Here is a 27,988-nt window from a genome sequence, read left to right as displayed (position 1 = left end):
TCCAAATTTTTAGGTTGTCTTTTTGTTTTGTTGATGGTTTCCTTTGCTGTGCAGAAGATTTTTAGTTTGATGTATTCTCATTTGTTTTTTTTCCTATTATTTCCCTTGCCTGATCAGATATGGTACTTCAAAATATGCTGCGAAGACTGATGTTGAAGAGTGTACTGCCTATGTTTTCTTCTAGAAGTTTCATGGTTTCTGATCTTATATTCAAGTCTTCAATCCATTTTGATTTAATTTTTGTGTGTAGTGTAAGATAATGGTCAACTTTCATTCTTTTCCATGTGGCTGTCCAGTTTTCCCAACAGCATTTGTTGAAGAGACTTTCCTTTCTCCATAATATGTTCTTGGCTCCCTTGTTGAAAATTAGCTGTCCATTAGATGTGTGGGTTTATTTCTGGGCCCTCTATTCTGTTCCATTGATCTGTGTGTCTGTTTTTATGCCAGTATCACTTCTATAGCTGTTTTCGTTTCTATAGCTTTGTAGTATATTTTGAAATCAGGGAGTGTGATACCTCCAGCTTTATTTTTTTCCCTCAGGATTTTTTGGTTATTTGGGATCTGTTGTTTTATATGAATTTTAAGCTTCTTCTATTTCTGTGAAAAATGTCATTGGAACTTTGATAGGGATTGCACTGAATCTGTATTTTGCTTTAGGACGTATGGACGTTTTAACTATGTTAATTCTTCCAATACAAGAGCACAGAATATCTTTCAATTTCTTTGTGTATTCTTCAATTTCTTCCAGCAATGTTGTACAGTTTCCAGTGTACAGTTCTTTTATCTCTTTGGTTAAATTTATTCCTAGGCATTTTATTCTTTTTGTTGCAATTTTAAAGGGGATTCTGTTCTTAACTTCTCTTTCTGCTACTTTGCTGTTAGTGTGTATAAACAAAGTGATTTTGTATGTTGATTTTGTATCTTTAAACTACTGTATTCATTTATTATTTCTAAAAGTTTTTTGTGCATTCTTTAAGGTTTTCTATATACAAAATCATGTTATCTGCAAATAGTGACAGTTTTACTTCTTACTTGCCAATTGGATCCCTTTTATTTCTTTTTCTTGCCTGATTGCTCTGGCTAAGTCTTCCAATACTATTTTAAATAAGAGTGGTGACAGTGGGCATCTTTGTCTGGTTCCTGTTCTTAAAGGAATAGCTTTCAGTGTTTCTCCATTGAGAATGACATTATCTGTCAGTCTGTCATATATGACCTTTATTATGTTGAGGTACTTTCCTTCTATACCCATTTTATTTAGAGTGTTTATAGTAAATGGATACTGTATCTTGTCAAATGCTTTCTCTGCATCTATTGAGATGATCATGTGATTTTTATTCTTCATTTTGTTAATGTAGTTCATCATGTTGATTGATTTGAGGATGTTGAATCGTCCCTCAAACCCTGGAATAAGTCCCACTTGATCATGATGTGTGATCTTTTTAATGTATTGCTGTGTTCAACTGGATAGTATTTTGTTGAAGACATTTGCTTCGATGTTCATCAGTGATACTGGCCTGTAATTTTATTTTTGTGTTATCCATGTCTGGCTTTGGGATCAGGGTAATTTTGGCTTTGTAGAATGTGTTAGGAAGCTTCCCCTCTTCTCAATTTTTTGGAGCAGTTTGAGACAGATAGGTATTAAGTCTTCTTTGAATGTTTGGTAGAATTCACCAGGGAAGCCATCTGGTCCTGGACTCTTACTTTTTGGGAGGTTTTTGATTACTTTTTTGAAATCCTTACTGGAGATTGGTCCATTCAGATTCTCTATTTCTTCTTGATTCAGTTTTGGAAGATTGTATGATTCTAAGAATTTATGCATTTCTTCTAGATTATTCAACCTGTTGGTGTATAGCTTTTCATAGTATTCTCTTATATTCTTTTGTATTTCTGAGGTGTCCATTGTAATTTCTCCTCTTTTGTTTCTGATTTTAATTATTTGAGCCTTCTCTCTTTTTCTCTTGGTGAGTCTAGTTAAAGTTTTGTCAACTTTGTTTATCATTTCAACGAGCCAGCTCTTTGTTTCATGAATTTTTTCTATTGTTTTTTGTCTCTATTTCACTTATTTCTGCTCTGATTTTTATTATTTCCTTCTTTCTACTGATTTTGGGCTTTCTTTGTTTTTATTATTTCCTTCCTTCTACTGATTTTGGGCTTTCTTTGTTCCTCTTTCTCCAGTTCCTTTAGGTGCTCTGGTTTATTTGAGATTTTTCTTATCTGTTTGGGTAGGCCTGCATTGCTATAAACTTCCCTCTTAGAACTGCTTCTACTGTATCCCATAAGTTTTGTCATGCCATATTTTCATTTTCTTTTGTCTCCAGGTGATTTTTGATTTCTCCTTTGATTTCTTCATCAACTCAATAGTTGTTCAGTTCCATTTTGTTTAATCTCCACATGTTTGTGGCTTTTCTGATTTTCTTCCTGGAGTTGATTTCTAGTTTCATACTGTTGTGGTTAGAAAAGATGTTAGTATTATTTCAGTCTTCTTAAATTTATTGAGACTTGTTTTGTGGCTTAATAGTTGATCTATTCTGGAGAATGTTCCATGTGCATTTGAAAAGAATGTGTATTCTGTGGTTTTTGGATTGAATGTTCTGTATTTATCTACTAAGTCCATGTGGTCTAAAACATCATTTAAGGTCAATGTTTCCTCATTGATCTTCTGTTTGTATGATCTATCCTTTGGAGTGAGTGAAATGTTAAAGTCCTCTACCGTTATTGTCTTACTGTCTATTTCTCCTTTTATGTCTGTTAATAATTGCTTTATATTTTTAGGTGATCTTATCTTCAGTGCATACATACTCACAAGTGTTATATCCTCTTGTTGGATTGTTCCCTTTATCATTATATAGTGCTCTTCTTGTCTCTTGTTACAGCTTTTGTTTTAAAGTCTATTTTGTCTGATATAAGTATTGCTACCCCAATTTTCTTTTATTGTCATTTGCATGGAGTCTCTTTATCCATCTCTCACTTTCAGATTGTGAGTGTCTTTACGTCTGAAATGTGTCTCTTGTATGCAGCATATATATGGGTTTTGTTTCTTTATCCAATCAACCGCCATATGCCTTTTCATCGGAACATTTAGTCCATTGACATTTAAAATAGCTATTGATAAGAAGTACTTATTGCCATTTTGTTGCTTATTTTTTCCGGACGTTTTACTAGTTCTTCTCTGTTCTTTTCTTCTTCACTTACTCCCTTCCCTTGTGGTTTGATGGCTTTCTTTAGTATTATGTTTGGGTTCCTTTCTCTTAATTTTTTGTGTATTTATTATAGGTTTCTGGTTTGTGATTACCATGAGGTTCATAAATAATCATCTGTGTATATAGCAATCTATATTAAGTTGATTGTTTCTTAAGTTTGACCTTCTTCTAAAAGCTCTACTCTTTTACTGCCCTCCTCTCATATTTTATGTTTTTGATATCACATCTAACCTCTTCTTTCTGCATGTGTTTCCATTACACTCTTATCATGGAAATAGATCAATTTAGTACTTTTGCCTTTGACCTTCATATTAGCTTCATGGGTGGTTGATCTGTCACCTTTACTGTAGATTTCCCTTTACCAGTGATTTTATTGTTTTGGTTTTGTTTTTAATAATTTTCTTATTCCTGTTGTCGTCTTTTCTTTTCCAACTAAATAAGTACCTTTGCATTTTTGTAAGGCTGCTTTCTCGGTGATAAACTCCTTTAGTTTTTGCTTGTCTGGGAAATTCTTTTCTCTCCTTTCATTCTGAATGTTAAACTTATTGTGTAGAGTATTTTTGGCTGTAGGTTTTTCTTTTCAGTAGTTTAAATATCTTGTTCCACTCCCTTCTAGCCTGTAAGGTTTCTGCAGAGGAGCCAGCTGATAGCCTTATGGCAATTCCTTTGTGTGTAACTTGTTGCCTTTCTCTTGTGGCTTTTAGGATTCTCTCTTTATCTTTAATTCTTGACGTTTTAATTATAATGTGTCTTGGTGTGGGCCTCTTTGGGTTTATCTTGTTTGGTGCTTTCTGTGCTTCCTTTACCTAGATGTCTGTTTCCTTCCTTAGGTTAGGAAAATTTTCAGCTATTATTTCTTTCAATAGATTCTCTACCCCTTTGTCTCTCTCTTCTCCTTCTGGGACTCCTATAACATGGATGTTAGGACATTTGATTTTGTCCCTCTGGTCCCTTAGGCTGTCCTCATTCTTTTTAGTTCTTTTTTCTTTTATCTGTTCAGCTTGGGTGATTGCCTCTAGTCTTTCATCCAGCTCACTGATCCATTCTTCTGTATCATCTACTCTGCTATTGAGTGTCTCTAATGAATTTTTCATTTCCAGTATTGCATTCTTCATGTCTGATTGGTTCTTTTTTTATGTTTTCCACTTCTTTGTTGAAGTTCTCACTGAGTTCATTCATTCTTCTCCCAAGATCAGTGAGCATCCTTATAACTATTAGTTTGTACTCTTTTATCAGGTAGATTGTTTATCTCTGTTTGGCTTAGTTCTTTTACTGAGGATTTGTCCTGTTTCCTTATTTAGAATGTATTTCTTTGTCTCCTCATTTTGCCTCTTTCTCTGTGCTTATATCTATGTTTTAGGTGGATCAGCTACATCTCCCAATTTTGGAGAGGTGGCTTTATGTAAGAGATGCCTTATGAGGCCCAGAAGTGTGCTTTTTTTTTGTCACCTGTTCTTTATGTTCCAGGAGTGTCCCCTGTGTGGGCTTTGTGTGTCCTTCTGTTGTGGCATGGTTGTTCTTACTGCAGGTGCATGGGGAGGCTAGGCTGTCCCCCTGCCTAGTTGATTGTAATGCTTAGCTGTGTGCAGCTGCTATGGTCCCTTCAGTCACTTTATCAGGCATAGGGAGCCACAGCACAGTTGGCTGCAAAGTCTAATCACACATTCCTGGTGCATTTTTTCTGTTAAGCGTGTAGGCCCCCAGTGTGACTGGTTTTTAGGCTCAGAGGCTTACAATTGCCGTAGACCTCCAGCTTGCAAGGTGGTTTTCAGCTCTCTCAGGAGTGCAGCTAAGTGGGGCTGACCCCAGGTATGAGAGCACCCAATTGTTTCAGGCTTTGGAAGTGGGGGCTGATCCCCTACATGGCTGTTTGAGAAGCACAAATTGCTACAACTGACAAGCCTCACCACATGCAGGGCCTTACACCCTATCAACACAGTCTTACCCCTTACGCCTGCCCTGACTCACTGAAGCAGACCCAGTTGCACCACTGCAGAGGCCCCACACACTCCACCAGTGCAGGCCCACCATTCACACATGCTCTGCCCTGCAAAGGCAGACTCACTCAGCTGGCTGCAGAGGTTCCTGGCACCGCAGCTAGGCGGTCCCACTAGTTTCACAAGGGCTTGATTTTGGGTGGGCTTCCTGCCCTGGCTGAGCTGGATTAAATTGGTGCTCTAGTGGGTAGGGCAGATCCTGGGCCAACAAGCCAAGGGAAGAACTCCAAAGGTGTCTGCCAGTGTCTGTGTCAACATGCCTGTACTAGTTCACAATAATGGCTGCTGCCAATGTCTCAGTCCCTGGGAAGGTGATCCCTGCCTGGGGAGGTCTCACCTCTCACTGAGATCTCCCAGAGCCTATCAAGTGAGTCTCTTTTCACCAAAGGACTGTACACCTTTCTTTCTTGTGATTTTAGGCTGCTTTCTGAAATGGGTGAATTTTTGCATGGACTCTTTAAAAGCATGCTTTTGTCCCCTTATGTCCAATAGTTTTTCTGGGAGTATTCTCAGTTGCTAATAGTCAGCAAAGCCAGATATTATGACACTTGTCTTGGTTGTGCTGAGTCTGAAAGCTGCTTATTTTGGTAAATTTACCCCACTCAGATCCCCCACTCCTCCGGGAAAGCTTCATACCTCAACATCGCTCCTGGTTAGCCATGAAGTGCTACAACTAAAAGATAGCTTTTCCCTCTCCAGTAAGGAATTTCTGCCTCTTCCACTTCAGTCAGCACTGTCCCTTGTTGTGGGGGTTATTTTATCCAGTTTCACTTCTCTCTTGGGCTAATTGTTTCAAGAGTAGTTGTAAATTTGTTGTGTCCATGGGAGGAGGTGAGTTCAGAGCCCACCTACATAGTCATCTTGACACCAGATCTGAGTTCTTAACAATCTTAACAAATTTTCCCAAGGAACAAGAAGGCCTCCAGGAAGAACGAACACCTGTAGGATAGTAATCGTCAAGGACAGAAGAAAAGAACAATGAGGGGCCCTGGAGTCCACCATGCCTGAAGGTCAACATTTCTAAAACCCTTCCTTGTTGCCCATTTTCCCTGTATAACTGCTTCAAGATTCTGTAATTCTTTAGGATGTTTTTTTTCAGACACTAGTCTGCCATCTTCCACTATGCTGGCCAATCAAATAAATTCTTTCTTTCTTGATCTCTAACTCATGGTGATTAATTGGTTCAGATGATGGTGAGCAGAGTGAGCCCATTGCTCAGTAACAAATTTCTGGTTACCCAGATGGGATATGCTTCTGCCTATGGTTACTCAACTTGGAGGAGGCTGCTTCAGGATTTTCCCAGCAACTACTGGGTGGCTTTTTCCACCTGGAAAAGCCCTCTTGTGGCCTCCTCCATTGCCAACTGCCTCTAATGCTTCAGTGATTAAGAAATGAAGGACTGGATCATGAACTGATTAGCTTGCATCTGGAGCTAGGTAAGTCATCCGGGAGTGCACTCCTGGGTACTATATGCCTTTTTCCTTGTCCAGGGGCCTTGGTCATGCCAAAGTCCATCTGTTTTAGGCACTGTTGTTGAGGGATAAAGGAGAGTAGTCTGCCTAGCATATTATCTGGAAGACTACTTTCTGGTTTCCTTGTGGTGCACGTGCCTATATGTTCTTTTCTCCTGAATGTGTGTGTTGGTCCACTGGTCTGTGTGCCAGTTTTTCTCTTTGTCAGAATCCTATAGCATACCTCTAATGCCTGTTTCATCATTTGTGGGGATGTGAAGTCTGTGACCTTTTCTTTCGAGTGTCAAGCAGAATTGTACCCCTCAATGCAGACACTGCTGTTTGTGTGTCCTCTATCTTAATAACCCTTGGGAAGAAGCTATTAGAGCATGGCCTGACCATCTTTTCCCCCCTTTGTTTGTCTTGTCTGGCACTTTCTTTGCTGTTATTTTGTGAAAGTTAAGTTAGGGCTTAAAGTAAGTGGGACTTAAACTTTCTGCAAAATAGAAGATTTAAAAACTTTCTGCCAGGCACCTGACACTTACAGGGGCATTGGGCAATTAGATCTTTACCCCACCTTAAACCATTTCCTCTTGCCTCTTTGGCTTGTTTAGCACTGGTGTGGGAACTGTGTACTCAGTTGGAGTGGTATTTGGACAAGTCCTATAGTTATCCGGATGCGTGGAGTCAAGCCCTGCACCCTTCTTCAGGTCTGTTAATTGTTGGACACAAGCTTTATTCCCACGGGTTCCACTTCATCCATCCCAAGAAGAAGCCCATTAGGATGCATACTGATCAATTGGACTGATTTCAGATATGGGTCCCGGACAGAGAAAAAGATGATCTTTTACTGTATTGTAGCCTGGCCCCAGTATACACTAGGCTCAGGAGAAAAGTGGCCCACAAATGGGGCGCTCAGTTATGATACCATCTTACAGCTAGAAATGTTCTGCAAGAAGGAAGGAAAGAAGGGTTAAATCCCCTCCATTCAAGCATTTATGCTGCTATATCTAGACCAGGTAAAAGGGGAAATGAACCTAACGGCCACATAATAGTGCAAAGACCTCTTGTCATGTTGGAGGGACTGAAAGAGGTTGAGGATTTGATGGTCCTGCAAACTCTAAACCTTCCAACAACACTCCAGTTCCTCTTCCTCCTCCGTCTTTCTTGGGACCACAATTTCAAGAAGGGGAAATGCCTGAGGGATACTCTCCCTCTCAAACTCAGCAAGGTATCCAATTAAGTCAGGGGGCCCTTCCTGGGGCAGAGCAGTTTCTGCTGTGGCAGTATCCCATAGGCATAAACGCACAGGGGCAACCAGCTGGCTTTGTTTGGGTACACTCTCCTTTCTCCACTTTCGACCTCTTTAATTGGAAATATAATAATCCACCATACCATGAGGACTCCCAAAAGATGACTGACTTGTTTTCTTCTGTCTTTTTCATGTATCACCTCATGTAGGCAGATACATTTATTTTGATGAACATACTCCTCACGGGGGTGAAACACAGATGGTAATAGACAAAGCTAGGGAAGACGCTAACAGGCTCCATATAGCTGACCTCAATGGTACCTAGAGAGGCCACTGCCATCATTCCTATTACCAAGGTGGCCTAGGATCCCAATGAGGCAGCAGGAAGGGGTAGGTTGGAGCACTACAGAAGGTGCATCCTGGCAGGGCTAAAAACAGGGATCCCTAAGCAGAAAAGTAAAGTACAAGGAATCCAGCAAAAACCTGGTGAAGATCCTTTTGAATTCTTTGAACGCATACAACAGGCTTATAGATGTTACACAGATGCTGACCCCGAGGCCCCAGAGAACATATGAATGGTCAATATGACCTTCATAGGACAAAGCACTCCTGATATCTGGAAGAAATTGTGAAAGCTTGATGGGGCATTGGGCATGAATCCCTCCCAGCTGTTAAATATTACTTTCAAGGTGTATAACAACAGAGAGCACAAAACAAAGGAAGAGGATGTAAAACAGAGCACTGTCCTCCTTACAGCTGCTCTGACTGGGAGGGGAGCTATTCCCAGAAGCAAGACTCCTGATTGGAGGAATGGAGGTAAGCATCCTTTGGGAAAGAACCAGTGTAGCTACTGCAAAGAAGGACACCAAAGAGAGAGTACCCTGAGAAGGGAAAGGGAAGTGTTGATGGTAAGAGGAGAAGGATAATTCAAATGGCTGGCAGGACTGGAGATTCAGATGGAGAGTGAAGGTGCCTGGGGACTCAACTGGACTTTCATCATGCCATCCTCATTTCCCCACAAGAGCTTCAAGTACAACTGAAAGTGGGGAACCAGCTTTTTTGATCTATTTTTTTTTGATAGATACAGGAACCAATTATTTGGTTTTGAACCCTAAATTAACACAAGACAGCAAGATCCAGTCTGGTGACCAGAATATCAGGAGAAGTTCAACCATGGTCTTTTCTCCAAATTCTAGAATGTCAAGTTGGAGACAAGATATTGCAGCACAGGTTTTTTTTGTTTTTGTTTTTTTTTTAAATCTAAACCTGAATGCTGTATTTCACCCCTGGAACGAGACCTTTTACATAAACTGAATGCACAAGTGACTTCACTCCAAGCCAGTTAGAGGTGCAAGTGCCACCAGAACAATCCTTACAGTTCCAGATGGCCCTGCTAGGCATTCCAAAACCACTGCCAGACCAGTTGTTACTGGAAATTCTCAAGGAGGTAAGATAGGATGTGTGGACAGATGGGACACCTGAGAAGGCAAAGAATGTCCAGCCAATACACATACCAATGAAAATCCCCAAAATAAAACCTAACCTGAGGCAATATCTGCTAAAGCAGGAGACTCAGAAGGGCATTCAACTCATTGTGTAGAAATTCCTGGCATCAGGGATTAATCAGACCTTGCCAGTCACCATATAATATTCCTATTCTCCTGGTCAAGAAACCCAATTCAGGTGAATATTGGCTTGTCCAGGACCTTTGTGCTATAAATAAGGTCGTTTAGGACTTACACCTTGTGGTGTCCAACCCTTACAGATTGCTAACCAATATTCCTGGTGAATGCGGCCAGTTTTCAGCTTGAGACTTAAAAGACGCACTCTTCTGCATAGCACTCATGGAAAAATCACAACAGCTCTATGCCCTTGAATGGTATGACCTAGACACTCAGGCCACTCAACAATATTTTCAGACATTGCTCTCCCAGGGCTCCAAAACTTCCCCTATACTATTCAGGGAGGCCCTAGGTAAAGATCTGGGTCACTTACAATTACAAGAAGGATTGCTGCTACAGTATGTGGATGACATATTGATAGCAGTATCTGGCCAATACAATAAAGACCTTAAATAATTTGGCTGAATGTGGATACAAGTTCTAGCAAAAGAAAGCACAGATCTGAAAGCAAAAATTCTGTACTTAGGATTTACATTATCGAAAGGCCAGAGGGAACTGTTGCCAGACCAAAAGAAAGCTATAGCATGCCTAACTTCTCCCACCACCCAGTGACAGCTATGAGGATTCTTGGGCATGGCTGGTTTCTGTCAGATCTGGATTCCTAACTATGGACTCATACTGAAACCCCACTATGAGGCTCTAAAAAGGCTAGACTTGGAATCACTGGAGTGGACAAAGAAATATCAGGTGGCTTTTCATACCATTAAGACAAAGCCAATTTCAGCCCAAGACTTGGGGCTCCCTAACATGGACAAGCCCTTCAACTGATATGTACATGAAAGGCAGGGAATAAGCTTGGGGGTTTCAACTCAAAAACTGGGCTTATTTTTCCAAGCAATTGGATCAGACTGTCAAAGCCTGGACTGCCTGCCTCAGGGTAGTGGCTGCTACCCACGACAACTTTCAGGAAGCTGAAAAATTCATCCTGGGCCAACCCACTAAAGTATATGTGCCACCTCAAATACTCACATTATTGGAACAAAAAGGAGGATACTGGCTCACTTCAGGAAGGATGGGCAAATATCAAGCAATCCTTTTGGACAATCCAAATGTGCAGATTAAAATATCATCCTCCCCAAACCCAATCACCTTGCTCTTTAGTGAGACATCAGAAGCCTTAGAACATGACTGCTTACAAGTTATTGAGACAGTGTATTCTTGCTGACCTGATTTGTTGGACTGTCCTCTGGAAGAATTGGACTTGGAAGTCTTCACAGATGGCAGCAGCTTCATGGATCAAGGTAAGAGATGTGCAGGGTGTATGGTGGTAACCTTACAAGAGACTTTAGAAAGTAAAGTCTTGTCCCCAGTGATTCCCTTGGCTCAAAAGGCAGAAATCATTGCCCTTACTCTGGCTCTACATCTAGCTTGAGGTGAAAGAATAAATATACACACAGATTCCCATTATACCTTTGACATACTTTATGCTCATGGGGCAATCTGGAAAGAAAGGGGACTCAAGAGTAGGGAAAAAGGAAATCAGACATGGCCCTGAAATCCTAGAACTGCTTGATGCCATTAACGAGCCTACTCGGGTAGCTATCATGCATTGCCCTGGCCACTAGAGGGAGAATACCCCTGTTGCCCAAGGATAAAGACTAGTTGACCAAGTGCCCAAAGGAGCTGCCAAGACAGTGACCCCTGCAATGAGGGGATCCCTCCTGCCACAGGTAAACCTTACTGATTACAAGTCGATGTATTCCTTAAAGGATAAAGAAGGAGCTGAAGAGTAAGGATACTACATTGAATACCCAGGAGGTTGGAAAGGGGATGCCTGCAGAGTGATTCCAGTAACTGAGGCCCTCTTATATGCTCTCTTGAGAAAAGTATATGAGAGCATGCATTATGAAAGAGATGCTACCCCTCAATGAGTTCAGAAGTACATCATAGGGCCTCACCTGCAAAAGACTATACAACAGGGTACCAAAAATTACATAATCTGTGCAAAGAACAACCACAAGACAGCTTCCAGTCCCCCACATCTGGGCACTCAACATAAAGGAAATTGGTCTACTGAAGACTGGCAAAAGACTTTACCCAGATGCCCTGGGCAACTGGGAATTTCAGGTTTTCATTAGTGTTCGTTGGCACTTTTACTGGGTGGGTAGAATCCTTTCCCATTCAGACTGAGAAAGTATGAGAATTCACTGAGGTTTTGCTAAAAGAAATCACCCCCAGACTTAGTCTGCCTAACACCCTGCAGAGTGATAATGGCCCAGCTTTTTTCTGCCAAATAACTCAACAAGTGTCCAGAAGCTTAGCCATCTGAAGGATACTACACTCAGCTTGGAGAACTCAACTGGAAAGAGAGAAAATGAATCACATCTTAAAGAAAGCCACTGCCAAAATCTGTCAGGAAACACAACTAATGGTTTGGGATAAGGCGCTGCCCCTTGCCCTGCTACAGGTTAGAGTGTCTCCCTGAAGCAGACTTAAATTGAGGCCTTTTGAAATTCTGTATGGGAGACCCTTTCAGGCATCTTCCCTTGGGACTGAATCTCTGGACATTTTAAGAAACGTCATGATTGCTAACTACGTTAAATCATTAAGCTCTGAATTAACTTCTACCCATAAGTTTGCTTCTCATAGGTCTTCATATCCGTCTGATGTCCCTCCATCTGATGTCCCTCTACACGCCTTCTGATCAGGTGATCATGTTCTGCTGAAAACATGGCAAGACCAGGGACCCGAAACCAGTTGTCACCCAAAGGGACAGGCCCCTTTGAGATTCTTCTCATCACTCATCTATCTGTAAAACTTGTAGGCCTGAAACTCTGAATACATTACTCCTGGATCAAAGCAGCCTCAAAATTCCAGAAAAGTATCCTACTGTATCAAGGGATAAGTGGGTGGCAGAACTCCTTTGAGAGTTAAAATATGTCTTTAAAAAAGGAAACATTGATCTAATCCTTCTTCTCACAGTTATATTGTCATGGAAAGGTAATGCCCTGGTTTGAATCACCCAGGCCATTACTTCCTCTACTGAAGTTACAAATTGCTGAGTCTGTCACCCAAAATCCTCTTCTGTCCTATAACATGGGGATCCCTTAGTTTGACCAGTACATGACTTGCCCTTTCTTCCCTCAGGGTGGACCAGAAAGCCAGTCCCTAGAGGATTATATATAGTGTATGAATAGCACAATTCTCTACTGAAAAACAGGAACATTTCCATGACCATAGGATTATGGGTTACTATTGACAGGAGGAAACAATGAGAGGCCCTGGAGTCTGTTATGCTTGAAGGCCAACATTTCTAAGCCCCCTCCTTATTGCCCATTTTCCCTATATAACTGCCTCAAGATTCTGTAATTCTTTAAGACGGTTTTTTTAAACATTAGTCTGCCATCTTCCAATTATTCTGGCTAATGGAATAAATGCTTCCTTTCTCGACCTCTAATTCGTTGTTATTCATTGGCTCAGATTGCCGCAAGCAAAGCAAGCCCTTTGCTCTATAACACACTCTCCTTGTTTTTTGGTGTGTCTATTTAACAATTTTTTATCAGAATGCAGACATCTTGTTTAGAATAATAGGCACTGAGGTAAACAGTATTTTTGAGGGGAGTCTGGAAGCGGGCATGTCTTTTCTTTTGCTAAGCAGAGGGTGAGGTTTGAATCAGACTAGTCAAGACTTAACCGGGGTTGTATTTTGTTGTTGTTTCAACAGTCTTCAAATTCATTCAACATTACTTTGTTTGTAGGGAGGAGCTGTTTGTCAGAGGGCTTCTCTTAATATCAGCTTCACTGTCAGGTTTTGGTGTGTCCTTTGTGCTGTGCCTCAAGAAGAATTAGCTGCACACTCTTGCTCCTCTTCCAGCAGTGACTGCTCCCGTGACTCCATGCTGGCTAATCTGCTTGGGAGAGGGGTTAGGAGTTTTGTTTCAGTTCAGTCTCATTCTTAGGCAAGTGCTTTGTTGCTTAGGTAGGGATTGGGCCTTTAAGAGTTCCTGCCTTTCTCTCCGCAGTATGGAACCTCTAATAGTCTAGGACAAGATGTTTTACTGTCCCTTCCCCATTTTTCCCCTTCCCCCAGCTGCAGGGTATCTTCACCTGTGCCCTGAAGGCAAGAGGGCTTTTCTGCCCTTCTCCTACCAGGTTAAGGGGTTTTTCTGTGTAGGAGATAGGGGAGAAAGGTCTGGTAGGGACTTCCTGCCCTTCTCATGAGGCAGCTGCTTTCACACCTCAGGCTTGCACCACAGGAAAGGATTTCTCTGGGCTACATCCTTGACTCTGATCTTTCAGCAGCCCCTGGTGAGGTCGATGGAAAAAAGCCTAATGATGAAAGTGAATTTCCTGTGTCTGTGACTCTCAGACTTTCCATGTATTCCTGCTAGATTTTAGTAATTTGTTAGCAATTATAGTTGAGTTATTCTTACCAGCTTGTATAGCCTCTGACATCCGTCCCAAGTCAGAAGAATTTGCATCTCCTTTTCCTTGGAGGAGTCTGCCTTTCCTCGGGTTCTGGATTTTTGGTTGCCCTGATATTTCATCTCTTTAATGGATTCAAGAAAAGTTGTGAATTTGATTACCTAGCTTTTCAAAAATTGTAAGTACGGTAGTGAAGCTCTTTCCAGCTTTCTATGTTCTAATTATAACTTTCAAAAAATTATTTTCTTGCTTAAATTAGCCTGCGATAATTTCTATTTACTTGTAAACCAAGATTAATGGGAAAAAAAGACCAAATACATTTATCCAGATGATAGAAAGCACAAACAAATATTTAAGAGACTTTAGACAACTATAAACACCATGAAAGCAGAAGGTCAACATGTCCAGCGGAGACCAGCTTATATAAGACTAGTGTGGAACATCCAAGGATGACCAATAAGAAGGGAATCCTGGATAAATGACTCCAGAAAAATCTATTAACTTCACTTCCTACAAGTTGTCACTGGTTTCTTGTCATAAGTAATAGGAGATTTACAGCAGGACCCTCTGAGTAAGCTTCATGTTTATTAACATGTACTTTCATCCTAAAAAAACCAGTATAAGTGTCTAATTTCACCAAGTAGGGCTATGATTAACACTTTCTGATGTCTTAAAAATTTTTTTGTTGAAGCTCTCCATAATCTTAAAAAATAATTGGCTGTCTGAACCAAATTCATTCAATCATTCAAAAATATTTATTGAGTGCCTGTCACCCACTGGTTGGTGCAAGGATGGTTTTGGAAGCATTTAACTGTTTTTCCAAATTGTTTTTTTCCCTTTTACTATGTTAAGGAGATACAGTCACCAACCACCCTGAACCAGACCAAGCCTCCCCACAAGAGCTAAGCCTATGACCTTTGCCTTAATTAATTAATTTTTTTTTTTGAGGTAACATCTGCTGCCCATCCTCCTCTTTTTGCTGAGAAAGATTGGCCCTGAGCTAACATCTGTGCCCATCTTTCTCTATTTTATATGAGGGATGCCTACCACAGCATGGCTTGATAAGCGGTGCATAGGTCTGCACCCGGGACCCAAACCGGCAAGCCCAGGGCTGCCAAAGAGGAAGGTGCGAACTTAACTGCCGCTCTACTGGGTCAGCCCCACCTCTGCCTTATTTTAAATGCTAAGATCTCTCCAGGTGGAGCTTAGGCCTTATTACCAAAACCTGCAGTGTATGTGGAAATGTGTTTTCTAACGGAGCCTGTGCAAGCAAATACCCACCTCTCCTTTTGGAATATTCATTCCTCATCTGAAATAGAAGGTCCCTGCTTCCCTTTGTTTGAGGATGCTGTGACTCTGGAAATGATTCCTCATGGTCTCCTATTTGCTGCAAATATACTTTACTTTGTGTGACAACAACTTCTGGTGGAAAGTCTGATTTAACTTTCCAGGAGGGAACCCATTTTGGTTTCAGTAACACACCTACCACTTGCCAGGCACTCTGTTAGATGTTGGGGGTCCAGTGCAATAGGGGTATGGATCTAAGACCCCAAGCCAACCACTGAAGTCACAATTCTGGCTGGAAAAACATCAGTTAAGGGTTGCCACTTTAGAAGTTACTGTTTCAAGCTTGCTTGTTTAGACAGAATCCGTACATTAGAAGATAATTCAGCGCTCCAAGATTTATAGCTCTAAGCTTAAATGTTTTCCTTCCCAAGTATACTAAAACCTCCTTGAATAAAGTGATCATATTGTCAACCACTGTATAGTCATGAGTGTGGCAAGATCCTTGATCTAGCAGGTGTTAAGTGACTGGTGAGTGAATATATATCAATGCAAGCTAAACAGAAGGGATTTTCCTCTAGGTGTTTCAGCGTTTCTATGGTCTCTGTGATGGCTACTGGTTTTTCCCTAAGAATAATGGAGAATTGGTGGTAATTTATACTGTTACACAGGGCAATCATAGGGGTTCTGACAAAACAAAGAAAGCAACCAATGAGAAGTCAGAGATGTGAATGAGGTAAGTAGAGACGAGATGGGAAAAGATTATTTGGGGAATATTCAAAAGGGAAAGAAAAGGACAGACTGACAGAAAAGAGCAGGGACATGAGAAGATTATGTAGGTTGATGGGAGGCGACGTAGCTTAATGCTTTTATTGTATGAGTGAGAAAAAAATAGGCCTTAGAAATAAAATGGCTTTTTTCAATGGCACATAAGACTTGTTCCATAGTAATTAAATTAGGGGAAGGTAAGCAGGATGAAAGCTGGCTATAAGGAGAGAAGCTGGAAGCCAGAAAGGAGAGTCAGAAGAGGAGGGGCCATGAGTGTGAGTAGGTGGTCCAGAGAAATGGAGAAGAAATGAGGTTCTGCGTAGGCTGTCCACAGAACTAGAAAAGAAATGAGAATCTGAATAGGTGGCCCAGGGTTTAGGGAAGGAATAGATTTTCTTCTTTGCAGACAGTGAGGAAAGGAAAGGTTTTTCTCTTGGTAGAAGGAAATCAGAATAGAGATATTGTGGGGTAGGTTTGCTTAGAACAGAAATAAAAGGCCCACTTTTCTGAGAGAAAGAAAGAACATCTGCAAATGAAATGTTGTTCCTGCAACTTCCATTGCTAGCAGTTCTCCTCCAAGGTAGTGACAATAAAGATAGTAAGAACTCTGGCAACTTCCCAGTTGGGTGCAAGAGGGTCTGTGTGTGTGTGTGTGCGTGTATGAGTGTATGTGTTTGTGTGTTTATGTGTGGTGGGTTTTGCCTGGCATGTACCTGGAGAGTGAGAGTGTCAGCTTTTTCCATTCTGAGTGTCTCTGACCAGGTCCCTGTGCTCTTCTGAAGGTTGAATATAAGGCTGGGGCCCTGGGGCCAGCAAATGTCTCCTGAGATAACTATGGCTTCCCTTTCCCTCAGATTCTGAGTGTCCCTCTCTGGCACCTTTCTTTCCACATTCTCTCTCCTTCCCAATGACTCTTTCCTGTTCCTCTTGTTTGTGGTTTTCAGGAGCAATGTCCTTCCAAATCCTCCAGATCTCATCCTTTTGCAACTGCTGCTGTGTACACAACTGGGCTCAAGTTGGTTGAGTGAGTTGCAGACTCGTGGCTGTGAGAGCAACTCTGGCACTGTCTATTTCTTATGGCCCTGGTCCAAGGGCATTTCAGCAATGAGGAGATCACAAAACTGGAAAATTTATTTTGTATGTTCTCCGTTGGATTTCTTCAGGCATTTCACATCCATGCCAGTCAACTGCAGCGTGAATGTGAGTTCAGTTCCCACCACAGTGAATGGGGACATTGATGGCATGTGTGTGTCTGTCTCAATGAGTGTCTCGTTCCTCTAGGAGACAGCCTCCACTGACTTCTGAAACTTACCTTTCCCCATATAAAACTGCAATTGCACACTTTCGGGCAAAGAGTGTAATCCAGATCTTGATTCTTCAAAAGGTTCAAGTCTTCTGTTACAAACTCCTCTCTCATTGATTGCAGGCTTGTGCTTTATTATCTTCCATTAGTGGTTTCTTGTGACCAACACTTTCCCTGGCCTCCAACCAGATACCCTTGGCTTCCTTGTTCTTTGCTTGACTTATTAAAGTGTGATTTTTATCCCCCACCCATCTCTTCAGCAATCTCTATCAATAAATTCACTGTAACCTATTGCATTCCATTCACCCTAGATCCTTATAATGCCAACTCTCTCACACTCAGTCCTACCTTATTCTCTGCTTATGCTATTCATGTTGCCTTCTTTGAACAATTTGCCACTTCCTCTTGTCATGCATCTCTTCCTCCATCTCCAACTACCAACAATTCCCCTTTTAACATAACTTCTGATAATACCAAACTTTGTTACATTCCCTCAAATTTCCTAAACTTCTCCCTTCTGTTTCTATTGTCTTTTGCTTCTGCTCATGTCATTTTATCTTTTTTACTCCCTCTTTCATCTAATTCACAATCCCTCTTCCCCAGATCCCTTTGAGGGACAGACAGCAGCAGGCTGTCAGCTGCACTTTGAGGAAACCTCAGTAGGCTTCATGCATGTTGCTTACCAAGGATCAGATTTCCTGAGTTTACAGAACAATTCATGGTTGCCATTGCCACAGGGTGGAAGCAGGGCTCAGCATGTCTGGAGACTACTCAATTGGGACCATGTGACCCTGGAAATAATCCACAGGCTCCTCATGACACCTGCCCATGATTCCTCTTGGGACTTCTCCATGAAGGGAAGGCAGATCTCCAGTGACAAGATCAGTGCTGCACTCTCCCTCAAGAATTTCCCATTTTAAAATCATACCTTGCCACATCCCATCCCCACCTTCCTGATAAGGAGCCAAGAGGGAGAGAGAATAACAGGCAACAGATTCTTGCAGTGGGAAATATGTGTCTACCTAAACTGATGTGAAGATCTGAACCTCTAAATCTGTGTTAGAGTCTTCATCTGAATATCTTTCCTGTCCTCTGCAGTAAGGTCAGAGGCCTGGCTGTCTATTGGCCCCAGTCCTGATTCCGGTTATCTGATGCTAGTTTATCACATCTGTGGCTTCTACCCAAAGCCTATTTGGGTGATGTGGATGTAGAGTGAGCTGGAGCATCTGGACACTCAGTGAAGTAACATCTTGCCCGATGCAGATGGTACATGGTATCTTTGGAAGTCCTTGGATGTGGAAGCCATTGAGGCAGCTAACCTGTCTTGCCAGGTGAGACACAGAAGTCTAGGAGGGCAGGACATGATCCTCTACTGGGGTAAGAAAGAACTAGGGCCCGAGCTGCGAGTGGGAGTAGGTGGTCCTGAAACGGAGCAGGAGAGCCAGATGAGCAATTTGAGATTCTAAGGGTTTCATCTCAAAAAGGAATAAAAATAGGTAATTCAAGAAATAGAAGAGTTGAAAATGAGGGACCCATAGATGTAAGAGACTGTGGAGAGTTAGATGAAGGATTCATCTCTGTAGAGGGACGAGAGAAGAAATAGGAAGAAAGGATATTGGTCAGGCAGACACTCAAATGAACAAAGAAAGATCCAGGAAATGCAGCAAAACAAGTTGTGAATTTGAAATGACACCTTTGTGTGCACCCAAATCTACAGAACATCACAACCCCATGGGCTTGATCTTCTGAGCACTGATAGGGCCCCTGGTACTTCTGACAGGTTTTGCATTTTGGCTTAGGAAAGCTAATGAGTTCTTGTATCCATCCTTCCTGTGCTTTTATCCATTCCCCACTTTCTTCTAATCTTTTTTGTTTTCTCTCTCTTCAGTCCTCCTCCCCTCCAGTTCCCTTCCTCTCCTCTCTTCTCACCTCCACCTCACGCAGACTGACTTCTGTCTCTGTTCTTATCAACTCACCCTGTGAAATTCCAAACATTATTCTCCTTAGGAATGAGATCCCAGCAGTCCAGGGACCCAAATGCAGCATGATGATGATTTCTATTCAAGTCTTCTTGTACAAGTCTGTTGCGGTTGTTTATTTCTGCCTAACAATCAGTTGTCAATATAAGCTAACTGTAATTTTGCAAGATTTGTTGTTCTGATCTGGGATCTTGGACTTTCAAACTCGAATTATAATTCTGAATGGATGAGGTCCCAGTAACCACCACATATTCAAATATTAATGAGTTATAGGTGAATTTCAGATGTCACGTCCTCCGGAGAGCCTTCCCCGGTTTACAAATGAAACCAGTCTCTGCCTTGTCTGAACTCCCAGCACACTTGAACTGTACTTTGCCAGATCTAATCTTCACTTTCTGACCTTTGATGCAGCTATTTAGATCCCTTTTCCCCTTATAATTTTTAAACTTCTTAAGAACAAAGTCCACATCTTTTTATTATTTGTATCCTTGGCAAACTGTCTTACCTGCATGTAACATGTTCACAATAAAGACTTGTGTAGAATTTATGCCAAATATATAGTCTTTTCTTATTCTTTTCCTTCCTAACATGCTTGCATTAGTTGAGACATTCAACGCTCTTCTTGTTAAATGTATTCTAATGTGGGCAAGTGACTCATTCTTTCCTACTTCCTTAGTGACTTCTCTGAGCCCCTGAGGAGAAACACCATTTTGCCTCTGACCTTTCTTTTTACTTAACTGTAGAGACCTCACAGAATGAAACTATTGCTCAAGGTATTCTAAACAGAAAGAGGAAGGCAGCGCGGAGGCCGTTGCTTTCATTGTGGTTGAGGGACACACGGCAGAGTTATTACCTCAGTGCTTGTTAGAAATATAGAATCTTGGGCCTCAGACTTACAGAATCACAATTTGCATTTATCAAAATCAGCAGAGGATTCATAGGTGTATTAAAATTTGAGAAGCACTGATATAGGTGATGCCTGAGAGGCAGTAGTGTAAGTGTGTCACTGAAGAGAAAAGAAGATGGTCAAGAAAAGAGAAGAAGAGTGTTGATCTGCAGGATTGAAGTGAGGTCAAGGCAAAGAGAGAACATACAGTACATTCTTGCTGTTCATGGCTGTTGTGTTAAAGTCACTGGGAACACTGAGTTAGTGAATATTGACCCATTGCTCATGAGGAGAAAACAGGGTTAGGTTCCTGGGAGTTTCTGGTCACAACATTTGTGTCAACTGATGAATGCATACATCTTATTTTATGTATATTTCTGTTTAAAAACACCTTATTTAGGGGCTGGCCCCATGGCCGAGTGGTTGGGTTTGCATGCTCCACTGCAGGCAGCCCAGTGTTTCGTTGTTTCAAGTCCTGGGTGCAGACATGGCACTGCTCATCCAGCCACGCTGGGGTTGCGTCCCACATGCAGCAGCTGGAGGGACCCACAGCTAGGAGTATGCAACTATGTGCCAGGGGACTTTGGGGAGAAAAAGGAAAAAAGCCAAAATCTTTAAAAACACCTTATTTAGAATATGTATATTTCCAATAATCTGTGTATTTTTCACAGTATTTCTTTATAATAAAGCACTAGCCAAGAAGCTTTTAACATTTTCCCCACCCTGCATAACATGATGGTAAGTTTCTTGACTTTCATCCACACAGCTGTGCTGTCCCTTATGTTTTAAAAAATAAACAATCAAACCAACAAACAAAATGAATCCACAAATCTGGCTACTTTTCCATCTTTCCATAGGTTCATCATAGCATTATAGATATTACTTTAGCATTCTCTCAACTAACTCCACATACAGATGGGCAAATTTCCTCCTCCTTTTTCTGGAGTTACTGCATTGTTGATTCATTAACACTGAACTCATGGCCCACAACTCTATAACTCATGCCTGAAGAAGGCTTATCTACACGTGAATCTTCTCCATAAGCCGTATCATGGCCTTCTCACGCTTAGGAACACGCTTAGTCATCACTTCAGCACTATGCTTCAGGGTCATTTTAAACAGCAAAATCACCAAGAGTATGAAAATGCAAAAAAATGTGCACTAAATAAACCCTGAAAAGGACACTTGTTTACACTGTGAGAATCAAAATAAGAAGGCAAAGTGGCACTTTGTTCAACCTCAGCCTGAAAAGTACTAGTTGGGGACTCAAATTTTGTGCCACTCTGCACATGCCTATGAATGACTGAAAGGGTTATGAGTAATTAGTTTGGGGTCACAGATAATATTTAACAGTGAATTAGCAAGTACAGATTTGGGAATAATGAAGATCGACTGTTTCTTATGAAGGACCCCAAATGACAGTGTCAGTTGAGATATTTATGGCTAAATATCAATTACTTTAGGATTCAGTGACCAATTCTGTAATTAATTCTTAGGAGTTACTATGCAGAAGGGACGTATTATTGAGTGTAAAGTAGTAGAGGTGAGAAAGATAATCATTTTCTTGTGAGCTTGAAAATTTTCCTTCCTAATTTGGTTTTACAGTTTACTGTTTTAATTGTTTGTTGTTACTCGTGTGTGTGTGTGTGTGTGTGTGTGTGTTTTGCTTAGGAAGATTCACCCTGAGTTAACGTCTGTGCTAATCTTCCTCTATTTTTCATGTGAGTCACCACCACAGCATGGCCACTGATGAGTGGTGTAGGTCCATGCCTGGGAACTGAACCTGGGCTGCCAAAGTGGAGCAAGCCAGATTTACCACTAGGCCACAGGACTGGCCTCTTGCTGTTTCTATCGTGCTTTCTTAGTACGGCAATTTATTTGAGTTGAACTAGCAAAAAGGGTCTTCACTCTAATTTGTTTAGGGAGCTGAGAAAGGGTGCACAGGGCAAGGAGAGGGACCAAATGCCGGTGGCAGCAAGTTCACATGAGGAAATATTTGGATAATAAAGTGGAGATTGGAGACGAGGTAAAGGTGAAAACTGTGGGATGTGGGAAAGCAAACAGTGGGACTGCTGCAGTCTTCCTACCTGGATTAGACTGGTTGATTGCTTCCCCAAGCTCCAGTCTACCTTATCACTCTCTCTAACAGCAGCCATGTGATTTTTCGTTGGTTGACTCCATCCTCATCTGTAGTCCTGGACTGTGATTAGCCTAAGGCAATCCTGACAAAGAATCACTGATGATGTGATAGGCTAAAAGATGAACAGGTAACTAATAATTTAAGCCAAATTGTGATACAGGTCCCACTTAGCCTTGCTCAGAGTGATGGCTCGGGGCTAGGCACCTGTTCTAAGGGGACAGAGTTTACATGAAACCTCATGCCTGTGTTTAATGGTAGGAGAAAGAGATGCTCTCTTGTCCTCGATGTTATGGTGTGGGGTATAAACCATGAAATGCCATGGCAATGACAGTTATATTATCAAAATGCAAGACATTTTTAGTCAATTTCCTTCTGAAACAGTAAGTTTGTTCACTCATTCATTCATTCATCACATATTCAGCTTTTCCTATTTGTATGGTAAACATATTCCCTGCAATTGATTCCAGTATGTATGAGAAGCTGCTGTGTCTCCAGATTTTTAAAATAAAATGAATAATCTCTTCCTCCAAGCTCGCTGCTTTGTGTCTTTTTTTTTGGTGGGAAAGATTGGCCCTGAGCTAATACTGTGCCAATCTTCCTCTATTCTACATGTGGCATGCCACCACAGCATGGCTTGATGAGTGGAGTGTAGGTCGGTGCCTGGGATCCCAACTGCAAACCTCAGGCTACCAAAGTGGAACGTGTGAACCTAACCACTAAGCCACTGGGCCAGCCCTTCATTCTTTATTTGATGTCTGTATTTTCTCACTCAGAGTCCAACTTCAGAAATCTTTGTGGCCTTTCTTTCCCTGCTTTTCTGTCTACCAGGTTATTCTTTATGAAAACACTGAAAATTTCTTTGTTTCCCTACTTGTAGGTTTAAAAACCTCAACATAGAAAAAATATAGAGCTTTCTTCTTTCCCAGTAGGCATTCCTGTTGGTTTCCAAAACAAATCCTCTGCCTCAGCCACAGTGGGCCCATGTTTAGGGGATAGAAGTTTCTGCTCCTGAGAACCTCCTTAAGAAAGGCTCGAGACCTTAGTATAAAATGTGAGGCAGAGTGGTAACTGGACTTGAAGAAAACAGAAGCTGAAATATAAGCTTACCGGGATTTTGCAAGTGGAAGGAGTTGGCTGTATTCTCAGAATTAGTAGGCAGTGAAGGGAAGTGGGCAAGTGGGTTGATGACAGAGCCCCTCCACTTGTGAGAACGTGCAAGGTGCCGGGTATTGAGCCACACACCTGTGTCCCTTCTCCTGTCAATGGATATAAAAGTAACTTGATCAAGTAGAAAGATAAAATTTTTTAAAAAGTGAAATTTTGTTGAATACTAAAAGCGTGTAACTTAATATTTGATGTTTTTCTGAGTTATTAATTTTATTTAAATTTTGTTCTAAATATTTTAATGGCATGTAGGAGACTTTGTTTTTTTAAAGGAAATTCAGACATATGACCGGATGGCTACAGTCTGCTTTGTAAATGAGAGAAGATTTAACACATCACTACATCATCACACTGATATTTATATTTACAGTTACTATTTATAATCATTTAATTTTGAATTCTTCAGTTATTAACTATTTTAATTGTTAGTACTGATCTTTAAAAAAATCTTTTTCTTATTCACACATGAGAAGAAGTTTAACTGACCAAGTGCACAGAAAGCTGCGAGTTTCTATGAAAGTTATCAGCTCTAGAAAGAAGGATTAAAAGAGAATTTTTGAGTGCAGGGATGCACAATTTCAGCAAAAAGCAAGCGAAAAGAAATTTGGCCACATGTACAGACAAATATATGTTTCATCACAGGTAGGAGAAAGAGATTAAGAGGAATTTTAGCAAGAATAAGGAAAAACCAACCTATACCATATATCAAGAAAGTTAGCATTAGCCATTTTTGCTTTGCAATTCATTTTCTGTGGGATTTTAGCACGGGGGCTAGAAACATTTATTGGTGAATTAGATAATTGATGTGGTCTATAAGTTTTCAAAATGATTTATTTATGCTTTGTTTATTTTCTGTGATGATTTGTAAATTTAGTACGTCAGTATTTAAAACAGGAAGCAGACGTGGACTATAAACAAATTGTGTGTCTGCACTCACATATTTCTGCCTTTGTTTCATTTTAATTATTCTGAGATTTTTTTTTTAAAGACTTTATTTTATTTTTTTCCTTTTTCACCCCAAAGCCCCCTGGTACATAGTTGTATATTCTTCGTTGTGGGTCCTTCTAGTTGTGGCATGTGGGACGCTGCCTTAGCATGGTTTGATGAGCAGTGCCATGTCCACGCCCAAGATTTGAACCAATGAAACCCTGGGCTGCCTGCAGCAGAGAGCGAGAACTTAACCACTCGGCCACAGGGCCAGCCCCTATTCTGAGATTTTTAAACAGTGTTTGCTAAGGGTTAGTTACTGCATCTTTTTTTTTAGATTTTTTAAAATTTTCCCTTTTATTCTCCCAAAGCCGCCTGGTACATAGTTGTCTATTTTCAGCTGTGGCTCCTTCTAGTTGTGGCATGTGGGATGACACCTCAGCATGGCTTGGTGAGCGGTGCCATGTCTGCGCCCAGGATTTGAACTGGTGAAACCCTGGGCCACCAAAGCAGAGTGTGTGAACTTAACCGCCTGGCCAGGGGCCTGGCCCCAGTTGCTGCAATCTCATTACCATGCATTGCTTTTCCATAGGTGAGCAAGTATTCTTTTTTCTGGTTAATAAGTGATTCTAAAACGACATGCATAGAGGAATTTATAGCTTTAAAAGAATTTATTTGTCTACGAGCCTGACCAAAAATGTACAGCTAAGATTTTAATTGAGGAAGCTAGAAAAAAGAACAACAAAACCAATGAAAATTTAGAAGGTGGAAAATTAAAAGCACTAAAATTTAAAATAAAAAGCAAAACAAAACATTGATAAAGGTGACTGACAACACTAAAGCCTGGCTTTTTGAGAAAACTAATAAAAATATAAAAAACTTTTCTCAGAATTGATCAAAAGAGTAATAAATATTGGAAAGTAGACATATTACAGATAAGTAATGTACAGATTAAAATAAGAAAATGATATATAAAATTAAGATCAACACATTTTTTACAGATAAAATTTTATTCAAAAAATTCTAGAAAAGACAAAAGATCTGAATTTACAAGTAATTTTTAAAGACAATGAACAAATAGTCAAAGTTACTAGTTGCACAAGGTCCTAGGTCCAGACTACATGGAGCAGCAGATAATGATATTTCATACACATTGTTCCAGGCAGAGAAGATGGAAAACCATCCTAACAAATTTTATAAGGCAACATTTTCATGACACCTAATCCGGCAAAAATTCCTCCAGAAAAAAACAAAACAAATATTAAAATAGTAATTATCAGCTAATCTCATTTATGTATGTTTACTCAGAAATTATGTATATAGACTCAAATAAAATATTTGCAAACAAAACCCAGCATCAAATGAAGTGGGATTTATCCATAGAATGCAAGAATTGTTTACCGTTAAAAAATCTCTTAATAGAATCACTTTCTTCAACAAATTATGATTAAAACCATATTATCATCTCCAGAGTTACAGAAGAATCATTTGATGTATTTAAATGTCCATTCTGATAAAATGTTACCAACTCGGGATAGAAGGAAACTCCCACTGTCAGATGTAGCCACAAACAACCTACATGAGCTATTTTTAATTTTGAAGCTTTAAAGCATTTCAGTGAAAATCAAGAATGAGATGTCTGTCTACTATAGTCATCACTATTCAATAGAACACTAAAGTCCTTGTTGATACAGTAAGGCAAGAAACATAAGGAGGTATGAAAACAGAAATAAAGAAAACATCATAATTATTTTCAGAATGTATGATTGTATACAAGAAAATAAAAAATAAACAAAGTATTGGGAATAACAAAAGAGCTCATAACTTATCTAGTTATCAATTTAACATATAAATAAAATTGTAAGGATTTCAAGGAAATAGGTTTTTTTCCAGATGATTTCTACCTAGAAAACTAATGGAACTAGCATGAAAATTTAGCAAGCTATCTAAACACAATTAAATATTAAAAAATCCACAGCCCTTTTTATACAAGCAACAAGCAAAGAAAATAAAATAAGATAGCATTTATAATAGCAAAAAAATCTAGAGCTGGCCCGGTGGCACAGCGGTTAAGTGCACACGTTCCCGCTTCAGTGGCCCGTGGTTTGCCAGTTCGGATCCCGGGTGCAGACATGGCACTGCTTGGTAAGCCATGCTGTGGTAGGTGTCCCATATATAAAATAGAGGAAGATGGGCATGGATGTTAGCTCAGGGCTAGTCTTCCTCAAAAAAAAAAAAAAAAAATCTATAAAATAGCTAAAAATTAGCTAAACAATATACAAAAATTCTACAGAGAAATGATGTGGGAAGCATTCCCTGACTCTAGTTACCATTGTATTCTGACAAGACCTGGCAATGGAAGGAGAATCGTGCAAGGCACTTCTCCAGGGAACATAATTCTTTAGGCAGAATCCATCGTCCTTCCAAGTTTGCTGGTTAATTGGATGATCAAGAAGTATCTATATATTATTCTTGACCTTCTGCTTTCTGTTAAAATGTTATAGAGGTTCTCTCCTAAAAGCGATAAATAATCAATAATTGATGAGTAGAAGGGCCGAGGGGTGCAGGGATGTCCCTCGGTGAAGAATGGCCGGCCGACACCCCTGATATTTTCTGAATTATATGCATGCTTTCTATCAAGGTTATGTCTATAAGTATTTCTGTTTTTTGTTCTTGAAGGTATATAGTTTAGCTTAGCTTTTCAGCCCTTTACTTTGCTAACAAAATGATATTTTCTCTGGCAGTGTGCTTAAGGGACTGTTAGCTCCACAATCTAAAAGACAAAGGAATGCTTTCACCCCGTAAAGGGCGAGGGAATGTAAAGATGTTTAACTGCCCGCTGAGAATGCAGATAGCCCTGGGGATAAGACACCCCGGAGTCGCCTTTTGTTCCCATTAACCATCTACACTAATGACGTAAATGATTGAGGGAGGCAGGGATGGCTCCCCCAGGATGTAAACAGACGGACTGCTGTCCTGGCCGGAGGCCTGGACCTTCTCTCTTTGATTTAACTTTACCATGAATTACAACAGATGTCTAGGTACCTATCTCTTTTAGCTTAGAGACAACAAACACTAGTTAATTGCGGAGAAGACTACCATTAACCTTATGCTCTATAGATTAGAATGCTAATAAATATTCTTGTGCTCGTTTTTTACTTCCTTATCTCTCTGAGAATATTTGTAGAGCTATTTCTGTACTAATCCTGAAAAATATAAAAACAACACTTGTGCACAGTAAAGTGGGACTTGCTAACACCAACCCAAGTCTCACATCCTCTTTATTTTTCCCCTCATTTCACCGATGCGGTCTCTCCCGCGGGAACCTGGACTCTGCCGAGGCTGGACCCCGGCAAGAAATTCTAAATACTATTCAAGATCATTAAAGTGTTTCTGATTAATCGGAGTTGGATTGAAAGAGTTATTATTATAAAAAGACTGTAATCCTTTAAAAATTATTCTGTAATTTCATTAAATTCCTAATTGAAATTTCAGCTGGACTTTGGAAGTACTTAGTAAACTTTTTTTTACTATTTGAAGGAATAAATTACTATAAATATTTAAACCACTTTTGAAAGTGATGAGCAATG

General features: G+C 40.4%; 1 long non-coding RNA gene and 1 pseudogene across 2 annotated transcripts in view; one reads left to right on the top strand and one right to left on the bottom strand.

Moving 5' to 3' along the window:
• The window catches only part of LOC139081745 (uncharacterized), a 65,533-nt gene that overhangs the window by 10,467 nt on the left and 27,078 nt on the right, over window positions 1-27,988 (bottom strand). For both annotated transcript variants that reach the window (XR_011536970.1, XR_011536969.1), the window contains one exon: window positions 23,415-23,563. This is a non-coding gene — a long non-coding RNA (uncharacterized lncRNA). The remainder of the gene's footprint in view (window positions 1-23,414; window positions 23,564-27,988) is intronic.
• Window positions 16,537-19,165, top strand: LOC103560992 (T-cell surface glycoprotein CD1a-like; annotated as a pseudogene).

This window comes from Equus przewalskii, unplaced genomic scaffold, assembly GCF_037783145.1.
Source record: "Equus przewalskii isolate Varuska unplaced genomic scaffold, EquPr2 ChrUn-7, whole genome shotgun sequence".
Lineage (NCBI taxonomy): Eukaryota > Metazoa > Chordata > Mammalia > Perissodactyla > Equidae > Equus > Equus przewalskii.
The sequence above is the reverse complement of the archived record's forward strand: the minus strand, read 5'-3'. Positions and strand labels throughout refer to the sequence as shown.